The sequence below is a fragment of the Hoplias malabaricus genome, chromosome 7, assembly GCF_029633855.1.
Source record: "Hoplias malabaricus isolate fHopMal1 chromosome 7, fHopMal1.hap1, whole genome shotgun sequence".
Lineage (NCBI taxonomy): Eukaryota > Metazoa > Chordata > Actinopteri > Characiformes > Erythrinidae > Hoplias > Hoplias malabaricus.
In genome coordinates this window covers 95,001-112,500 of record NC_089806.1, presented here as the reverse complement: position 1 = coordinate 112,500, position 17,500 = coordinate 95,001, and the positions used below count along the sequence as shown (strand labels likewise).

The following is a 17,500-nucleotide window of genomic DNA, read 5'->3' as shown; positions in this document are numbered from 1 at the left end:
GTTAGAGGGAGCCGGTGGCGGGCATAGGGAGGCAGGTCGCTCCCTTGAATGGTCCTGGATGTCTGGACTTAGTGCAATTTCTGAAACTCTGGTTCTCTGGGGGCGCGGGCCCCGAGAGTCCGTACACCGGTTAGAGGGAGCCGGTGGCGGGCATAGGGAGGCAGGTCGCTCCCTTGAATGGTCCTGGATGTCTGGACTTAGTGCAATTTCTGAAACTCTGGTTCTCTGGGGGCGCGGGCCCCGAGAGTCCGTACACCGGTTAGAGGGAGCCGGTGGCGGGCATAGGGAGGCAGGTCGCTCCCTTGAATGGTCCTGGATGTCAGCAATTTCTTAAGAAGGGCGCCCTCTTGTGGTCCCATGGCCGAAGTACATGCTCCGAGCCCGGGTATGGCAGTGGGCGGAATGAGACTTAGAGGAATGTTGACGGAGCCATGAGGGGCCCCCCCTGGAGGTCCCATGGCCGAGAAAAGTGCTCCGAGCCCGGGGTGATAGAGAACCGTGAACGCCGCGGTTAAAGACCTCGGGTATGGCAGTGGGCGGAATGAGACTTAAAGGAATATTGACGGAGCCAAGAGGGGCCTCCCCTGGAGGTCCCATGGCCGAGAAAAGTGCCCCGAGCCCGGGGTGATAGAGAACCGTAAAGCGCGCGGGTTTGGGGCTCGGGTCTTCCAGTGGGCGGAGTGAGACTTAAAGGAATATTGACGGAGCCATGAAGGGCCCCCCCTGGAGGTCCCATGGCCGAGAAAAGTGCTCCGAGCCCGGGGTGATAGAGAACCGTAAAGCGCGCGGGTTTGGGGCTCGGGTCTTCCAGTGGGCGGAGTGAGACTTAAAGGAATATTGACGGAGCCATGAAGGGCCCCCCCTGGAGGTCCCATGGCCGAGAAAAGTGCTCCGAGCCCGGGGTGATAGAGAACCGTAAAGCGCGCGGGTTTGGGGCTCGGGTCTTCCAGTGGGCGGAGTGAGACTTAAAGGAATATTGACGGAGCCATGAAGGGCCCCCCCTGGAGGTCCCATGGCCGAGAAAAGTGCTCCGAGCCCGGGGTGATTGAGAACCGTAAAGCGCGCGGGTTTGGGGCTCGGGTCTTCCAGTGGGCGGAGTGAGACTTAAAGGAATATTGACGGAGCCATGAAGGGCCCCCCCTGGAGGTCCCATGGCCGAGAAAAGTGCTCCGAGCCCGGGGTGATAGAGAACCGTAAAGCGCGCGGGTTTGGGGCTCGGGTCTTCCAGTGGGCGGAGTGAGACTTAAAGGAATATTGACGGAGCCATGAAGGGCCCCCCCTGGAGGTCCCATGGCCGAGAAAAGTGCCCCGAGCCCGGGGAGATAGAGAACCGTAAAGCGCGCGGGTTTGGGGCTCGGGTCTTCCAGTGGGCGGAATGAGACTTAAAGGAATATTGACGGAGCCAAGAGGGGCCTCCCCTGGAGGTCCCGTGGCCGAGAAAAGTGCCCCGAGCCCGGGGAGATAGAGAACCGTAAAGCGCGCGGGTTTGGGGCTCGGGTCTTCCAGTGGGCGGAGTGAGACTTAGAGAAATGATGACGGAGCTAAGAGGGGCCCCCCCTGGAGGTCCCATGGCCGAGAAAAGTGCTCCGAGCCCGGGGAGATAGAGAACCGTAAAGCGCGCGGGTTTGAGGCTCAGGTCTTCCAGTGGGCGCTCGTTCCAGCGGCGCGGGCTGAATGGTTTAGTCCGAGGAGGAGTGCTTAAGTGTGGGCCGGATAGGTTCGAGAGGTGCGCTGGGTTCCTGGAGGTCCAGCCCCGGAGGTTTGGAGCGGGCGATGGAGCTAGCGAGGCCGAGTCGGGTGAGCCTGGGCCGGGCATGGGCGTTGGCGGCGATGGGGGTCTTCTCCCCGGAGGTTTGGAGCGGGCGATGGAGCTAGCGAGGCCGAGTCGGGTGAGCCTGGGCCGGGCATGGGTGTTGGCAGCGACGGGGGTGTCTTCCCCGGAGGTAAGTACCGTGGGGGGCAAGCGTGAGATATTCCAGGCCGGGAAAAGTGAGCTAAATTCGGCAAAGCGTTGTTAAAAAGGGGGTTCGGTTGATTTTTTTGTTAAATCTAAACGAACAAAGGGTGCGAGGCGTGAAAATTGCATTCAGCCGTGATTTTTTGGCAAAGTGCTAACCCTAGTGGTCTCCCAGTGGGACGTTTTAAAGTAGGACTTAGAAAAATTTCTGACCCTCTTCGCCCTAGGTAGCAAGCCCAAAACGGAGCACCTCGGAGTGGTAAAAATTCAGAGGGCATGGGGGTTTCCAGTGCGGTGCCGTCAGGACATTAGGGTTCCTTTAGAAAAGACGAAAGTTTGGGTACACCGTATGTAACTATGACAAGCCCAAGGCTCTGGTTCGCCTGTGGGCATGAATATAGTGAGATTTCCGCGTTATCTCACTGGAGGTGACCCCGGAACGGTTCAAAACCTAAGTCGAGACTTCCATGGAACCCCGATGATGGGAGTTTGAAGCCCGAGGAGTGACGCCCTCTGGGCTAAGGTTGCTGGTAGGTTCGGCCCCCCTCTCTGGAGGTCTAAATGACTTCCATGGACCCCGGTGATGCGAATTTGATGCCCGAGGAGGAGCACACCTCTGGGCTAAGGGTGGTGGTATGCTCAGCCCCCCCTCTGGAGGTCTAAACTGACTTCCATGGACCCCGGTGATGCGAATTTGATGCCCGAGGAGTGACTCACCTCTGGGCTAAGGGTGGTGGTATGCTCGGCCCCCCCTCTGGAGGTCTCGAATGACTTCCATGGACCCCGGTGAAGCGTATTTCATGCCCGATGAGGAGCACACCTCTGGGCTAAGGGTGGTGGTATGCTCAGCCCCCCCTCTGGAGGTCTAAACTGACTTCCATGGACCCCGGTGATGCGAATTTGATGCCCGAGGAGTGACTCACCTCTGGGCTAAGGGTGGTGGTATGCCCAGCCCCCCCTCTGGAGGTCTCGAATGACTTCCATGGACCCCGGTGAAGCGTATTTCATGCCCGATGAGGAGCACACCTCTGGGCTAAGGGTGGTGGTATGCTCGGCCCCCCCTCTGGATGTTTAAACTGACTTCCATGGACCCCGGAGAAGCGCATTTCATGCCCAATGAGGAGCACACCTCTGGGCTAAGGGTGGTGGTATGCTCGGCCCCCCCTCTGGATGTCTAAAATGACTTCCATGGACCCCGGTGAAGAGAATTTCATGCCCGAGGAGTGACTCACCTCTGGGCTAAGGGTGGTGGTATGCTCGGCCCCCCCTCTGGAGGTCTCGAATGACTTCCATGGACCCCGGTGAAGCGTATTTCATGCCCGATGAGGAGCACACCTCTGGGCTAAGGGTGGTGGTATGCTCAGCCCCCCCTCTGGAGGTCTAAACTGACTTCCATGGACCCCGGTGATGCGAATTTGATGCCCGAGGAGTGACTCACCTCTGGGCTAAGGGTGGTGGTATGCCCAGCCCCCCCTCTGGAGGTCTCGAATGACTTCCATGGACCCCGGTGAAGCGTATTTCATGCCCGATGAGGAGCACACCTCTGGGCTAAGGGTGGTGGTATGCTCGGCCCCCCCTCTGGATGTTTAAACTGACTTCCATGGACCCCGGAGAAGCGCATTTCATGCCCAATGAGGAGCACACCTCTGGGCTAAGGGTGGTGGTATGCTCGGCCCCCCCTCTGGATGTCTAAAATGACTTCCATGGACCCCGGTGAAGAGAATTTCATGCCCGAGGAGTGACTCACCTCTGGGCTAAGGGTGGTGGTATGCCCAGCCCCCCCTCTGGAGGTCTCGAATGACTTCCATGGACCACGGTGAAGAGAATTTCATGCCCGATGAGGAGCACACCTCTGGGCTAAGGGTGGTGGTATGCTCGGCCCCCCCTCTGGATGTTTAAACTGACTTCCATGGACCCCGGAGAAGCGCATTTCATGCCCAATGAGGAGCACACCTCTGGGCTAAGGGTGGTGGTATGCTCGGCCCCCCCTCTGGATGTCTAAAATGACTTCCATGGACCCCGGTGAAGAGAATTTCATGCCCGAGGAGTGACTCACCTCTGGGCTAAGGGTGGTGGTATGCCCAGCCCCCCCTCTGGAGGTCTCGAATGACTTCCATGGACCACGGTGAAGCGTATTTCATGCCCGATGAGGAGCACACCTCTGGGCTAAGGGTGGTGGTATGCTCGGCCCCCCCTCTGGAGGTCTAAACTGACTTCCATGGACCCCGGTTATCCGAATTTAAAGCCCAAGGAGTGACTCACCTCTGGGCTAAGGGTGGTGGTATGCCCGGCCCCCCCTCTGGAGGTCTCCAAAACCTAAGTCGAGACTTCCATGGACCCCGGTTATCCGAATTTCATGCCCGAGGAGTGATGCCCTCTGGGCTAAGGGTGGTGGTAAGCCCGGCCCCCCCTCTCTGGAGGTCTAGATTGACTTCCATGGACCCCGGTGATCCGAATTTCATGCCCGAGGAGTGACGCCCTCTGGGCTTAGGGTGGTGGTAAGCCCGGCCCCCCCTCTGGATGTCTCCAAAACCTAAGTCGAGACTTCCATGGACCCCGGTTATCCGAATTTCATGCCCGAGGAGTGACGCCCTCTGGGCTTAGGGTGGTGGTAAGACCGGCCCCACTCTCTGGAGGTCTAAACTGACTTCCATGGACCCCGGTGATCCGAATTTCATGCCCGAGGAGTGACGCCCTCTCGGCTAAGGGTGGTGGTAAGTGCAGCCCCCCTCTCTGGAGGTCTAAAATGACTTCCATGGACCCCGGTGAAGCGAATTTCATGCCCGAGGAGTGACGCCCTCTCGGCTAGGGTGGTGGTAAGCCAGGCCCCCCCTCTCTGGAGGTCAAAACTGACTTCCATGGACCCCGGTATAGCGTATTTCATGCCCGAGGAGTGACGCCCTCTGGGCTAAGGGTGGTGGTATGCCCGGCCCCCCCTCTGGAGGTCTCCAAAACCTAAGTCGAGACTTCCATGGACCCCGGTTATCCGAATTTCATGCCCGAGGAGTGACGCCCTCTGGGCTAAGGGTGGTGGTAAGCCCGGCCCCCCCTCTCTGGAGGTCTAAAATCACTTCCATGGACCCCGGTGTAGCATATTTCATGCCCGAGGAGTGACGCCCTCTGGGCTTAGGGTGGTGGTAAGCCCGGCCCCACTCTCTGGAGGTCTAAACTGACTTCCATGGACCCCGGTTATCCGAATTTCATGCCCGAGGAGTGACGCCCTCTGGGCTTAGGGTGGTGGTAAGCCCGGCCCCACTCTCTGGAGGTCTAAACTGACTTCCATGGACCCCGGTTATCCGAATTTCATGCCCGAGGAGTGATGAACCTCTGGGCTAAGGGTGGTGGTAAGTGCAGCCCCCCCTCTGGAGGTTTCCAAAACCTAAGTCGAGACTTCCATGGACCCCGGTGATGCGAATTTCAAGCCCGAGGAGTGGTGCCCTCTGGGCTAAGGGTGGTGGTAAGCCCGGCCCCCCCTCTCTGGAGGTCTAAAAGGACTTCCATGGACCCCGGTATAGCGTATTTCATGCCCGAGGAGTGACGCCCTCTGGGCTTAGGGTGGTGGTAAGTGCAGCCCCCCCTCTGGAGGTTTCCAAAACCTAAGTCGAGACTTCCATGGACCCCGGTGATGCGAATTTCAAGCCCGAGGAGTGGTGCCCTCTGGGCTAAGGGTGGTGGTAAGCCCGGCCCCCCCTCTCTGGAGGTCTAAAAGGACTTCCATGGACCCCGGTATAGCGTATTTCATGCCCGAGGAGTGACGCCCTCTGGGCTTAGGGTGGTGGTAAGCCAGGCCCCCCCTCTCTGGAGGTCAAAATTGACTTCCATGGACCCCGGTTATCCGAATTTTATGCCCGAGGAGTGACGCCCTCTGGGCTAAGGGTGGTGGTAAGTCCGGCCCCCACCCTCTGGATGCGTTCAAAACCTAAGTCGAGACTTCCATGGACCCCGGTGATGCGAAGTGACATGCCCGAAGAGTGGTGCCTTCTGGGCTAAGGTTGTGATAAGCCCGGTCTCTCCTCTGGAGGTCTGTGGTTTTAAAGTGAATATTTTCTAAGTCCCTCACCTGAGATTTTAAGAGAATCAGGACCCTCCTCAAGCCTCGTAGCGAGTCCGAGGGAGGTTCATCGTTGTCGGCTATGCGAAAGGGGTTCAGACGCCTCTAATCCTGTGGGCATATGGTTTCTCAGCCTGGTGCCGTCGGGATATTAGGGAGGCATTAAATCAGACGTAAGTTTGGGTAACAGCGATGCGAAACGCTATGCCCAAAGGAGTGGCTTCCCGATGGGCTTGAAATAATGGGAATGTCCGCTCTGCTTCCCTGGATGTGTTCAAAACCTAAGTCGAGACATCCGTAGACCCCGTTGATGCGAATTCCATGCCCGAGGAGTGACGCCCTCTGGGCTTAAGGGTGGTGGTAAGACCGGCCCCACTCTCTGGAGGTCTAAACTGACTTCCATGGACCCCGGTGATGCGAATACACAAGCCCGAGGAGTGGCACACCTCTGGGCTAAGGGGATGGTTTGGGTTGCCTCCCCTCTGGAGGTCTAAAATGACTTCCATGGACCCCGTTGATGCGAATACACAAGCCCGAGGACTGGCACACCTCTGGGCTAAGGGGATGGTTTGGGTTGCCTCCCCTCTGGAGGTCAAAAATGACTTCCATGGACCCCGTTGATGCGAATACACAAGCCCGAGGACTGGCACACCTCTGGGCTAAGGGGATGGTTTGGGTTGCCTCCCCTCTGGAGGTCAAAAATGACTTCCATGGACCCCGTTGATGCGAATACACAAGCCCGAGGACTGGCACACCTCTGGGCTAAGGGGATGGTTTGGGTTGCCTCCCCTCTGGAGGTCTAAAAATGACTTCCATGGACCCCGTTGATGCGAATACACAAGCCCGAGGAGTGGCACACCTCTGGGCTAAGGGGATGGTTTGGGTTGCCTCCCCTCTGGAGGTCTAAAAATGACTTCCATGGACCCCGTTGATGCGAATACACAAGCCCGAGGAGTGGCACACCTCTGGGCTAAGGGGATGGTTTGGGTTGCCTCCCCTCTGGATGTCTAAAATGACTTCCATGGACCCCGGTGATGCGTATTTAAAGCCCGAGGACTGGCACACCTCTGGGCTAAGGGGATGGTTTGGGTTGCCTCCCCTCTGGAGGTCTAAAAATGACTTCCATAGACCCCGGCGAAGCGAATTTAAAGCCCGAGGACTGGCACCCCTCTGGGCTAAGGGGATGGTTAGGGTGGCCTCCCCTCTGGATGTCTAAAATGACTTCCATGGACCCCGGTGATGCGAATACACAAGCCCGAGGAGTGGCACACCTCTGGGCTAAGGGGATGGTTTGGGTTGCCTCCCCTCTGGAGGTCTAAAAATGACTTCCATAGACCCCGGCGAAGCGAATTTAAAGCCCGAGGACTGGCACCCCTCTGGGCTAAGGGGATGGTTAGGGTGGCCTCCCCTCTGGATGTCTAAAATGACTTCCATGGACCCCGGTGATGCGAATACACAAGCCCGAGGAGTGGCACACCTCTGGGCTAAGGGGATGGTTTGGGTTGCCTCCCCTCTGGAGGTCTAAAAATGACTTCCATAGACCCCGGCGAAGCGAATTTAAAGCCCGAGGACTGGCACCCCTCTGGGCTAAGGGTGGTGGTTAATCCGGCCCCCCCTTCTGGATGTGTTCAAAACCTAAGTCGAGACATCCATGGACCCCGGTGATGCGAAGTGACATGCCCGAGGAGTGGCGCCCTCTGGGCTAAGGTTGTGATAAGCCCGGTCTCTCCTCTGGAGGTCTGTGGTTTTAAAGTGAAAATTTTCTAAGTCCCTCACCTGAGATTTTAAGAAAATCAGGACCCTCCTCAAGCCTCGTAGCGAGTCCGAGGGAGGTTCATCGTTGTCGGCTATGCGAACGAGGTTCCAATGCCTCAAATCCTGTGGGCATATGGTTTCTCAGCCTGGTGCCGTCGGGATATTAGGGAGGCATTAAATCAGACGTAAGTTTGGGTAACAGCGATGCGAAACGCTATGCCCAAAAGAGTGGCTTCCCGATGGGCTTGAAATAATGGGAATGTCCGCTCTGCTTCCCTGGATGTGTTCAAAACCTAAGTCGAGACATCCGTAGACCCCGTTGATGCGAATACCGAAGCCCGAGGACTGGCACACCTCTGGGCTAGGGTGGGGATAAGATATGCCCCCACCCTCTGGAGGTTTTCAAAACCTAAGTCGAGACCTCCATAGACCCCGGTGATGCGAATACCGAAGCCCGAGGACTGGCACCCCTCTGGGCTAGGGTGGTGGTTAATCCGGCCCCCCCTCTGGAGGTTTTCAAAACCTAAGTTGAGACCTCCGTAGACCCCGGTGATGCGAATACCGAAGCCCGAGGACTGGCACACCTCTGGGCTAGGGTGGTGGTTAATCCGGCCCCCCCTCTGGAGGTGTTCAAAACCTAAGTTGAGACCTCCGTAGACCCCGGTGATGCGAATACCGAAGCCCGAGGACTGGCACACCTCTGGGCTAAGGGGATGGTTTGGGTTGCCTCCCCTCTGGAGGTCTAAAAATGACTTCCATGGACCCCGTTGATGCGAATACACAAGCCCGAGGAGTGGCACACCTCTGGGCTAAGGGGATGGTTTGGGTTGCCTCCCCTCTGGAGGTCTAAAAATGACTTCCATGGACCCCGTTGATGCGAATACACAAGCCCGAGGAGTGGCACACCTCTGGGCTAAGGGGATGGTTTGGGTTGCCTCCCCTCTGGATGTCTAAAATGACTTCCATGGACCCCGTTGATGCGAATACACAAGCCCGAGGACTGGGACACCCTCTGGGCTTAAGGTGGAGGTAAGCCCGGCCTCCCCTCTTTATTAAAAAAAAAACTCTAAGTCCCAACGGCAAATGCCAGAGCTTTAAGCCGAAACTCAAGAGAGTTCGATCGGTATAACTGACTTGACTATCTGCCCTTAGCCCCCGATGGTTCATTCTATATATGCCCGGAGAAGTGGCTGGTTTCCGGGGCCAAAAAAGCCAAATGGTCTCCTATATTCATGCGACGGGTGCCTAAAGGTAAGTTTACCCACCCCGGTGAACTGCCTAAGGTCCATAGGCCTCCGACCACTGCTCCCTTAGCGGGGCGGTGGAACGGGCCGCCCGCCGACAAAGTTAACTGTTAAACCCATTTAATTTCAATGACCTTTAGTTCCAACTCCCTCCCTGGGGGGGATTGGTTCTATATATGCCCGGAGAAGTGGCTGGTTTCCGGGGCCAAAAAAGCCAAATGGTCTCCTATATTCATGCGACGGGTGCCTAAAGGTAAGTTTACCCACCCCGGTGAACTGCCTAAGGTCCATAGGCCTCCGACCACTGCTCCCTTAGCGGGGCGGTGGAACGGGCCGCCCGCCGACAAAGTTAACTGTTAAACCCATTTAATTTCAATGACCTTTAGTTCCAACTCCCTCCCTGGGGGGGATTGGTTCTATATATGCCCGGAGAAGTGGCTGGTTTCCGGGGCCAAAAAAGCCAAATGGTCTCCTATATTCATGCGACGGGTGCCTAAAGGTAAGTTTACCCACCCCGGTGAACTGCCTAAGGTCCATAGGCCTCCGACCACTGCTCCCTTAGCGGGGCGGTGGAACGGGCCGCCCGCCGACTAAGTTAACCCATAACCACTGATCGTTTAAGTCTTAAGGCCGGTCGGACCTCGTAAAAAGTCTCCCTCTGGGAGGATCACCCAATCTCCACCCCCCCTCCATCTCCAAACCGAAGCAAGTACCACACGGGAACACTCTGTTTGGGGATTCAGAAATAAATGTATTTATTTCGCAGTAAAACATATCAAAGCCACGGGGGTGCAGAAACACGGAGTGAATCCCGGCTGGGTTGCGCTTTGAAGAGGGTCCGGTTCAGGCCGTTTCGAGGGCGGAAAGACGGTTCTCACGAGCCCGCATCACATCGGCCGCAGAGAGGCCGGCTCGGTAGAAGGCCCGGGCAGTGATGTTGGAGTGGCACATGCTTGTCGTCACTCGATCTCTATCTTCGGCCGGCAGAGTCGAAACCTGAAACAGAGGTGCGAGGTGTCAGAAGTAGGAAGGCCGGGGTTAAGAGCCCACATAAGTCGGATTAAGTTCAACACTCACTTGGTTCGAAACAGCCGTGCGGATCAGGTTGAAGGCCACCGCGCCTCCGAGGCCCGCATCCGTCCACGCGATCCGAAGCAGTGAGTTTGGCTTGCGCAGCTGGTTCCCCCTGTCCAAGAACACGAGCCCGTCCCGGGCCCCGTGTAAGTCGCTGAGTGCGGTCAACCAGGCCAGCTCTGTGGCAGACAACCCGATCGGAGCGTCCCCGAACGAGGCGTTGGTCTTGTGTTCACGAACATAAACCACGAAGCCGGTGCCATCCGTGGTGCTGGCTTGCCTCAACTCTCCAACCGTCAGGTTGAGAAACACAACCGACCGGTGACCGGTTAAGACAGACAAAAGGCCGAGCAGGTACCCCTGGAGCATCCGTAGCGTCGACCGGCGGGCGGTGTCCCCCGTCCGGGCCGCGTCTATGAGCTCTGGGATTCGGGTCTTAGCGTGGCTTAGGAAGACCCTGAAATCCGAAGGTTGCGGCAAGCGACTCAGCTTCGCTCTCTTCACGCGCTGGCGATGGCCCAGAATCGTGCGTGCGATGTCCCGATGAGCCTTGGCGAAGGTCAGCTTCAGCCTCTGGAGCTCTTCGGGGCTGACCCCGGCGGTCTCTGGGTCGAAGGCAGCGACGTGGGAGACGAACGCCTTGGCGCTGTGCAGGTAACACTTAACGGTTGTCGAAGCGTAACCCAGTTTCTGAAGGCTCTGTACCCAAGTGGGAACGTTCGTGTGATGGACGAAAGACAGGTCTGTGAATTGGCAGCCGGGCGGGGCGCAGTGAAGCAGGAACCGAATAACGTGGCCCCGTCGCTGGCGAGAGTTCTCGATGTCCTTCGGTGACGCGTCGACCCGCAGGTAGAACTTCTGAAAGTCGTCTACCGAACGGCTGACGTAGGTGTCCCGAAACCGATGCGGGATCACGAGCTGCCTCCCCCGGGAGGTTCGCCGTGCCCGCTCGGTCTCTGAATCCGTGTCCGAGGTGGATTCGGCAGGGGAAGACTCGCTCGGTTGGTAGTCGCTGTCGACCGGCTCCGGCGTGGCTTGGCCCGTAGTGGCTTGGCCCGGGGAGGCTTGGTCCGGCGAGGCTGGGTCCGGCGAAGCTGGGTCCGGCGTGTTGGGTCCCGGCGTGCTTGGGCCCGGCGTGCTTGGGCCCGGCATGGCTGGGTCCGGCATGCTGGGGCCCGGCGTGCTGGGGCCCGGCGAGGCTGGATTCGGGGAACAGGATACCGAGGGCGGTGGAGGGTTCCGCGGCTTAGACTGTTGATAGCGACGCAGAAGGTGGATGGTGCGAAGGCGTCGAGCGGCAGAGAGAGCGATCCGAAGGGCGAGGCCTTTGAGGGAATGCGCCGAGCCCAGGTGATCCGCCGGCGAAGAGAGAGACGGCAGGCCGCAGAGAGGGCAGTCGAGCTGGGACGAATTCTCCCCACTTTGGTCCAGTCCCCGGAGAAAGTCAATGTCGGCAGATCCAAGGCGGTGGAAGGTGGTATAATGGGAAGTCAGATCCGTAATGGCTTGCTCGCAGAGCGGGCAAGCATCAGGCGTGGTTGGCTCCGGCGTGCTTGGGTCCGGTGAGCTTGGGTACAGCATGGTTGGGTCCGGCGTGCTTGGGTCCGGCGTGCTTGGGTCCGGCGTGTTCGGGTCCGGCGTGTTCGGGTCCGGCGTGTTCGGGTCCGGCGTGTTCGGGTCCGGCGTGTTCGGTCCCGGCGTGCTCGGTCCCGGCGTGTTCGGTCCCGGCGCGCTCGGTCCCGGCGTGCTTGGTCTCGGCGGCGAGGCTGGATTCGGGGAACGGGATCCCGAGGGCGGTGGAGGGTTCCGCGGCTTAGACTGTTGATAGCGACGCAGAAGGTGGATGGTGCGAAGGCGTCGAGCGGCAGAGAGAGCGATCCGAAGGGCGAGGCCTTTGAGGGAATGCGCCGAGCCCAGGTGATCTGCCGGCGAAGAGAGAGACGGCAGGCCGCAGAGAGGGCAGTCGAGCTGTGATGAATTCTCCCCGCTTCGGTCCAGTTCTCGGAGGAAGGCTGCGTCGTCCGGTCCGAGTCTGTGGAAGATGGTAAAGTGGAAAGTCAGATCCGTAGCAATGGCTTGTTCGCAAAGCGGGCAGCTATCCATGGTGAGAGACTGACGGCTCCGAGTGAAGGCGACCCCTTATATAGCCCCCGGTTCGTGCATAATTAGGGGTTATGGGCGTTGATCGCTCCCGTTCGCGTTCGACGTTCGCCCATCTTGGGTGTATGAACCAATGAGAACCAAGACCGATAGCGTATTACTGCCAAAATTAGTCCCGGTTTCCGAGCCAGGTGCCGGGCAGAGCGATGGGGAGTGGTCCCCAAGGTCCGTGGGGCCTACCACTGTCATAAATCCGAGTGGCTTCCACTCGGTCCGCCTCGACCGGGTACCTTTAAGGTCAAGTCCCAACCCCGGATCTCGTATCACGGTGGTATTGGGACTGCCTGTGGGTCTATAGGCCACCGACCATCTGCCCACTTGTGGGGCGGGTGGAACGGGCCGCCCCGTCGATTGTTATAAGCCCGTTGTGTCCACCCCGATGATTCGTTCGATGTATGCCTGGGAAGGTAAAACATTCCTGGGCATGGGGGGTCGAGCGTATGAGGGGTTTCCCCCGTCCCGAAAGAGAGAGTTTTCCGACCGATGATTCGTTCGATATGCCTGCCCGGGGAGGGTCAACTTCCCTGGGCACCGGGGGGTCGAACGTATGAGGATTGTCCCCCTTTTTAAACCCATAAATTTGCCCGTGCGCGAGTCGACGGGGCCGCGTAACCCCCCGAGGCGTTGGCCGGCGGTCATCCGCCGGTCCGTGGGATCTCCCGACCTTTCCCCTCCTTTGAGCGGGACGTGGGAGCGCACCACCGGGCCCCCGGCTGGAAACGGCCGGAGGCAAAGAGCGCATTAGAGGTGACACGGATCGGTCTTCCACAGACCGCGGCTGGAAGTTCGCAGGGTCGGCCTACGGGATCCGACCCTTCGTCTTCTTAAACGCAGACTTCCGTAGGCTCCGGGGGGCGAAACCGTAAACCTTTGCCGACCTCCTCGCACTGCGAGGGGGCCAGGATTTGCGGCTTGTCCGCGTATCGGTCCTACCAAGGACCGCGGCTGGAAGTTCGGTGGTGAGCCCTCGACCTTACGAGATTGAGGGCAAAACCCTTCGTCTTCTGAACATCAGACGGCTCCGGTGGTGGCGTACCGTAAAAACCTATGCCGACTTCCTCGCGCTTTGAGGGGGCCAGGATTCTCTTCCATTCTCTTCCCTTAACGGCTGTCCTTCACGGCCGTTCGAGCTCGGTATACGCGGAGCACCAGGGGCAGGCTTCTAAGCCTAAATACAGTGCTTAGAGCGATCCTCCCCACCTTGTGCTCCCAGCCTCCATGGCTCGTGGATGCCCGTAAGAGGCATGTCCGCTTGTCCAGAACGGTTCCGAGGGGGACTTAGTCGGCCGGTCGATCCAACAGTAGGTCCGTTCAACGTCCGCGTCGGTGGTGCCTTAGGGTCGGGATCCGTTTGAGGGAAGGACCCGGCCCCTAGCCTGCACCGTCCGGGCGAGAATCATACGTTTTCCAAGTTGCCAAGTCGATTGCAGACCCCCACAGCGGGGTCGCGTTCGATCCTCTTCGCTGGTGTCCCCTGAGATCACTCTCACGGGCTCCATGCGCCCCCTCTCTTTCCCCGTCCGGGGTTTGAGATCCAAGGGGGGTCGGTCTGGTTGATCCTGCCAGTATTATATGCTTGTCTCAAAGATTAAGCCATGCAAGTCTAAGTACACACGGGTTTTGGTACAGTGAAACTGCGAATGGCTCATTAAATCAGTTATGGTTCCTTTGATCGCTCCACACGTTACTTGGTATAACTGTGGTAATTCCAGAGCTAATACATGCAAACGAAGCGTTGGAAGGGTTCTGGGGGTCGGCGTGAAATGCTCTCCCGGCCCCTGTCCCCCGGATACGTGCATTTATCAGAACCGAAAAACCCTCCCGGCTCCGGTCGGGTCGCTTTGGTGACTCTAGATAACCTCTGGCCGATCGTTAAGCCCTCCGGGGCGGCGACGTATCATTCGAGTGTCTGCCCTATCAACTTTCGACGGTAGGCTACGTGCCTACCGTGGTGACCACGGGTAACGGGGAATCTGGGTTCGATTCCGGAGAGGGAGCCTGAGAAACGGCTACCACTTCCAAGGAAGGCAGCAGGCGCGCAAATTACCCATTCCCGACACGGGGAGGTAGTGACGAAAAATATCGATGCGGGTCCTATGATCCTGTGGAGCGTAATCGAAATGAACTCAATCTATGTCCGTGAGTGATGACCCATTGGAGGGCAAGTCTGGTGCCAGCAGCCGCGGTAATTCCAGCTCCAATAGCGTATGCTAAAGTTGCTGCAGTTAAAAAGCTCGTAGTTGGATGTGGGGACAGGTCTCGGATCCCCTGTACTGTCCGGGATGGCGTGGGGAGCTCCTTCGGGGGTGACCCCCTGTCTCTGGGTGGATGTTGGGACCTGGTCCCTACCCGCCGGTGTCCTCTGCTCGCCGGCCGCGGAGAAGCCCTTAGCTGGGTACTTCACTGCGGTGCACGGTGGGTTGGAGGGTCCGGAGCGTTTACTTTGAATAAAGCAGAGTGCTCAAAGCAGGCCGACACGTGCCATGTCTGACTGAGCTAGGAATAATGGAATAGGGCCCTTCCGCGGGGCTTCGGGGTCTCTCCTTCGGGACGGCTGGTCGTTCCGGAGTGGGGCTCCGGGGCTTCCACGGTCCTATTTCGTGGGTTTTAAGGACCGAGGGCAATGATTAAGAGGGACGGCCGGGGGCATCCGTACCACACCGATAGAGGTGAAATTCGTTGACCGGTGTGGGACGAACGAAAGCGAAAGCATTTGCCAAGAATGTTTTCATTAATCAAGAACGAAAGTCGGGGGAGCGAAGACGATCAGATACCGTCGTAGTTCCGACCGTAAACTATGCCGACCCGCGATCCGGCGGCGTGAGGCTAGCGACCATGACCCGCCGGGCAGCGTGAGGGAAACCACGAGTCTTTGGGCTCTGGGGGGAGTACGGTTGCAAAGCTGAAACTTAAAGGAATTGACGGAAGGGCACCACCAGGAGTGGAGCTTGCGGCTTAATTTGACTCAACACGGGGAATCTCACCCGGCCCGGACACGGTAAGGATTGACAGATTGATGGCTCTTTCTTGATTCTGTGGGTGGTGGTGCATGGCCGTTGGGAGTTCGTGGAGCGATTCGTCTGGTTAACTCCGATAACGGACGAGACCCTGTGCCTTAAAAAGTTACACGGCCCTCCCTTGGGTCCCTGTGGGGGCTTGCGGCCCGAGGGGTTCGTCGGTCGGTGGCCGAACTTCTTAGAGCGATCCGGGGCAAGGCAAAGCCGTATGAGATTCGGGGCCATAACAGGTCTGTGATGCCCTTAGACGCCCGGGGCCGCACGTGAGTTACACTGGCTGGTTCAGCATGTGCATCCATCCTATGCCGAAAGGCCTGGGCAATCCTATGAACGCCTTCCCCGCTGGGGATAGGGGATTGTAACTTTTCCCCTTGAACGAGGAATTCCAAGTAGTCGCGGGTCACCAGCCCGCGTCGATTAAGTCCCTGCCCTTTGTACACACCGCCCGTCGCTACTACCGATTGGATGGCCTGGTGAGGTCCTCGGACCATCTCCGAGGTGCCCCTTTACCGGGGGGTTGCCTCGTTGAGGTGGGAAGTCGATCGAACCTGGGCATCTAGAGGGAGTAAAAGTCGTAACAAGGTTTCCGTAGGGGAACCTGCGGAAGGATCATTAACGGTGACCTGGCCACGGCCGGTTGTCGAGTCGGACTCGAGAGGCCAAACCTCCCCCGGCGGGTACCTTCAAGGTATGGACCGCAGAAGCCTCGTACCTTTCGTCGTCGGCCGACGTGAGTCTCTCCCCCTCCGGGTGGGTGGACGTAGCGAGCCGGCTTCGGAACTCGGGGTTATGCGAGGACCGCCTTAGGTGCATAGGTACCCCGGTCCGCCCCCCTCGTTCGCGGGGGGGAGAGTGGCGCCGGAGCCGCCCGCCGGGTCGTTAAACCAACCATTGATCGTTGAAGGCTTGATTGTGCGTGCGCGAGTCAAAGGGGCTTACTCACCCCCAGGGCGTTGGCCGGTGCTCGCCGGCCTCGGTGGGATCTCCCTGAACCCATCCCCCCGGCACAGGGGGTGGTGGTGGACGGGAGCGTACCGCCGGGCGAAACTCTTTCCCCTCACGGGGTTGGAGCGGAGCTTAAGAGCGCATGCAAATACCCCGATGTTGGCTTCGCAGAGACGGACCGTATAATAGTCTAAGGCCGGTGCGCGAGTTGAAGGGGCCTCACGAACCCCGGATGCGTTTAAACACCCGAAGGAGACGGCCGGTGCCCGCCGGTCCTGACTAGGTGGGATCTACCCAGCGCCTTCCCCTAAGCGGGGGACTTGGGAGCGTACCACCGGGCCTCGCTCATACCCTCCGGGGTGGAGAGCTTGGCTTTGAGCGCACGCCTGAATGCCTTAGACCGGGACCCGTAACGCAGCGAACCAAACCCTGGGCCTCGCCGGGAACGGTGGGGCCTAGACCCGGTCTCCTAAACCACGTAAGTCTCGGGCACCTACTCGGGCGATCGTCCCCCGGGCCGTAACTCCTCGGTCCGGTGGTGACGCCCAGGTTCAATGACCTTCCCCCCTCCACGGGGGGGAAGGCACCCGGCTTGAAATATTGTCAAACGTTGTCTCGTGTTCGAATGGCTTCCTTCGCCCGGCCTGTAACGGGCCGGGCACAAACCTCATACAACTCTTAGCGGTGGATCACTTGGCTCGTGCATCGATGAAGAACGCGGTAACCTGCGTTAAATAATGTGAATTGCAGAACACAGATCATCGATATTTCGAACGCACATGGCGGCCGCGGGGGTCCATCCCGCGGCCACGCCTGTCTGAGGGTCGGTTTACCCATCGATCGGTCTTCCTAGACCGCGGCTGGGAGTTCGCAGGGCCTCCACCTCGGACGGCCCTTCGTCTCCCTAAACCCAGACTCGGGCCTTAAACCCGACGTGTGGCGAGAGCTCCGGACGTAGGGAGAGCCATTAGGTCCGGGTCCAATCCGTCATAGTCTCTCCCCGCTGGGCTCTCCGCCGCCGTCGGAGAGTGGGTACCGTAATACGGCGAGCGGCCGGGGGGTTCGCGCCCCCCGCGCCCCGCAAAACAGTCTCGTAGTGCGACCTCAGATCAGACGAGACAACCCGCTGAACTTAAGCATATCAGTAAGCGGAGGAAAAGAAACTAACAAGGATTCCCCTAGTAGCGGCGAGCGAAGAGGGAAGAGCCCAGCGCTGAATCCCACTTTCCCCTGACCGGGGTGGGCCGGGAAATGTAGCGTACGGAAGTCCGTTTGGTCTCGGTGCGGACGCGGGACC

General features: G+C 58.8%; 1 non-coding gene and 1 pseudogene across 1 annotated transcript; both read left to right on the top strand.

Moving 5' to 3' along the window:
* Window positions 1–16,876: 16,876 nt before the first annotated feature.
* Window positions 16,877–17,030, top strand: LOC136702852 (5.8S ribosomal RNA). Its single transcript, XR_010803958.1, has one exon. It is a non-coding gene; the product is annotated as a 5.8S ribosomal RNA (ribosomal RNA).
* A 272-nt stretch (window positions 17,031–17,302) lies between these two features.
* LOC136702876 (28S ribosomal RNA) overlaps window positions 17,303–17,500 on the top strand; it is a 4,392-nt pseudogene continuing 4,194 nt past the window's right edge.